The sequence below is a fragment of the Pyxicephalus adspersus genome, chromosome 4, assembly GCF_032062135.1.
Source record: "Pyxicephalus adspersus chromosome 4, UCB_Pads_2.0, whole genome shotgun sequence".
Lineage (NCBI taxonomy): Eukaryota > Metazoa > Chordata > Amphibia > Anura > Pyxicephalidae > Pyxicephalus > Pyxicephalus adspersus.
In genome coordinates this window covers 43992581-43996000 of record NC_092861.1, presented here as the reverse complement: position 1 = coordinate 43996000, position 3420 = coordinate 43992581, and the positions used below count along the sequence as shown (strand labels likewise).

General features: G+C 41.4%; 1 long non-coding RNA gene across 1 annotated transcript; it reads left to right on the top strand.

The window, feature by feature from the left end:
- The first annotated feature begins 805 nt into the window (after nt 1-805).
- On the top strand, nt 806-3189 carry LOC140330029 (uncharacterized). The gene is made up of 2 exons (XR_011920580.1): nt 806-926; nt 3070-3189. It is a non-coding gene; the product is annotated as an uncharacterized lncRNA (long non-coding RNA).
- Nucleotides 3190-3420: the final 231 nt, after the last annotated feature.

The following is a 3420-nucleotide window of genomic DNA, read 5'->3' as shown; positions in this document are numbered from 1 at the left end:
TCTGACTTGGTAAAAAAATTTCCCCCCCAGCCGCTCTCTCCGCTCCTCCAATGACCTACTAATGACTTCCTCACTCATAACCTCATCACATGCACGGCTCCAAGACTTCTCTGGAGCTGCCCCAACTCTCTGGAATGGTCTTCTAAGTCCTTTTTAACTTGTTCCTACTTTCTGCTCATTTAAAAGAGACCTCAAAACCCATTTTTTTCAAACTTGCCTACCCGGCTTCTTCTGTCATTTGAAACCCTCACTACTTCCCACCACTACATATCTCCCATCCTATTGTGTATTAAGTCCCTCACCTCTTAGATTGTAAGCTCTTCTGGCCAGGGTCCTCTCCTCCTGTTACACTGTCTGTATTCATCTGTCATTTGCAACCCCTATTTATTGTACAGCGCTGCGTGATATATTGGTGCTATATAAATCCTGTTAAATAATAATAATAATATAATAATCTCCTTGGTACCATTGTGGTCAGATCTCAGCCCCATGCAATACACATCTATGCAGCCCTGTGCTGTGGTAGTTTTAGATTAGAGGCCAATACACCACACCAGGAAAGCAATGTAATGTATATTTGTGATTCATTTCCACACTACAACACGCATAGTGTGTCATTGAAATGAATGGCACAACAATAGCACATAAATGGTGATTTCACGGAAAGTGAGGGTTAAATGCTGGTAGCATCTGCAATGTACTAAATATAGCAGAGGTGATGTGTGAGCAGGGACCATCCTCCTGTGCCGGCAGATGAGGAGGGGGATGATGGGAGGATAATGGGGGTGTTCCTGGCATGCAGCACGCTCTTGTACTATGTCAGCTGCAGGTGTCGTGACAAATGTCTGTGAGATGCAGCTAATATCGGCTCCTGGAAGTGTGAAAGCGAGCAGTCACGCTACGGGGAAATGCGGAGCTCTTCTGAGGTGACTAGCAATTACCGGCCCGCCTCCAGACTCTCCACCAACACGCGTGACGGGGCCCGGGAACACACGTGGGCTGTGTGAGACTCCATTCACAGCCGGGTCTATAGGCCAGCCGTGTGTCATTCCCCCATGTACTGCTGGGACTTGTGGTCCTACAACAGCTGCTAATAATACTGCCAATAAATGCTATAAATATATATATATATATATATGTACATATATATATATTTATTTATGTTATATTTATTACCTCCCCTACACATTACACGTATCACTGAACTCTCCATTTTTAACATAAATAATCCCTTACAATAAACCCAATAATTTATTTTTTCAGAATGGTGCTTGTTTATCTTTTTTCATTCTTATCAAAGTTCCCTTTCATAGGGGTTCATTTTCTGTTTCAGACAGGGGGAAGGGTGTATTGTGCGCTGAAACAAATGCGGGTGAATAAAATCCCCATATTTTTGCTGCCGTGTGAATGTGGTTGGTTTGATTACAGTTTTCTAGGTACTTCTTGCAGCGTCTCTCTCCGCAGACTTCCAGCCTCTTCAGCAACACCGGTCAAAAGCACCATTGGACCTTGCGGGGTTTGGCAAATGGCCTTCTTTTCCTCGACATTTAATTTAAAGATATGACAAGTGGAGGTATATTCCTAAAACGTCTCACCTTACACAACACATCTCAGCAATACGAGCACCTACCTCCTGTGTGTCACCCAGTACTGGAAACGAGCAGAGAAGGGTGACCACATAATAATATTATTATTACACAGTATTTATATAGCGCCAACATACGCAGCGCTGTACAAAGTCCATAGTCATGTCACTAGCTGTCCCTCAAAGTGTCTCATAATCTAATGTCACTACCTCATTCTAAATCCTTAATACAGTCTAATGTCAATGTTAGGGGAGAACCTGATTAACCTAACTTCCATGTTTTTGGAATGAGGAAGGAAAGCGGAGTGCCTAGAGGAAACCCACACATACACATATACAACTCCATTCAGATAGTGTCTTGGCCGAAATTCAAACCTAGGACCTAGCGCTGCAAAGGCCGGAGTGCTAACCACTGAGCCATCATATAATAATAATAACAAGATTAAATAATTCCCTGACCAAAGCTATGCAAGGTACTAGCTGCAAGTGTGTGTAGGATATGACAGATGATTAGCCTGCCGAATCTGGGACTGAATAAAGTCCTGCTTGCATGTCCCGCAAAGGAAAGGTTAGAATAAATTAAAACATGCAATCAGGCAGGTATGTTTATTTTATTTTTTTGCAGAAGGGACATTCATTGTCTGTCCTTTCTGCAGCAAATAACCTGCCTGCACACAGTTTTTTTTTAAATTAAATTACTTTTTTTTGCAGATGATCCCTTGAAGACTCTTTGCAGCCACTTCCAATCCACACCTAGTATCCAACACTGGATCATGGCTACACTATGCGTGACAAATGCCATGTAAATGTTTCCAGGCCAGCTGATGACTTGCCATCAATGATTTGTGTAATGTCACTCCTAGATTATACAGCACAGTCTTATTCATTTCCTGATTCACAAATCACCTTGCTTGTTTCCAATCCTGTGTTATCCTTACTTTGCCTGTAGCAGCCAGGGTTTATTTTAGAGAGTTCTAAGTAATTTAACAAAAGCCTCAAAATAGCTTCTGGTAGCACAATAGTTCTTAGCATGGAGCGTAGAAGCAATTGTCAAAAATAGCATGAGACATGAGCGTACAAAGACAGCGCACCCGCGGTCATTGCGTTCATTAAATAGATGTAGCTGTACCTTTGTGCTTCGAGCTAATAACGAAGGGTAGAGCACTGTGTGTGTGATTTCAATATTGTGGGGAAAACAAGATCACTTATAGCAGGAAGTATACTGGATGACCACTCTGTACACTAAATAATGATAAATTCTATTTCTGTTACATCCACATGTAATGTGTGCAGAAGCTTGCAGGCTGAAAAGGAAAATGTACACTGCAAAACTTATTGTGTAGCTTGCTACATGTTATTTTTAAACAGGAGGGTATGTGGTTAGTTGTATGTGGAACTGCTTACAGATATAAGAACTCCAATTTATATATTTGTATAATGTGGAACTAAACCTGCTTTACTTACCTGTCCCCATTTCTTTGCAGGGTGACGCCATCTTGACTCACTCCTTGCAATCTTCTGCCATCTTGATTGGCCAGGCCGTGATGTCGGAACTCCCACTCAGGCACTCAGCTTTTTTGACAGTTTCCCAGCACCATCATGCAGGTAAAAAAGATTATTATAGAAGGGCCTTTCCCTTTTTGCATTATTAACCTGCCTGATCCAATATTTGTTAAAAGTGGAATCTTTAGTTCCACTATCAAAAAAATATTTAACTGTATTTTAAGGTTGACCAAAGCGTATTACATCTGTTCTTTTATCAACCTCTTTTAAAGTGGAACTTCTAAACCTAAAAAAAAAAAAAGTGGTGAGCTGGCAGACTCTTTGGACTCTCC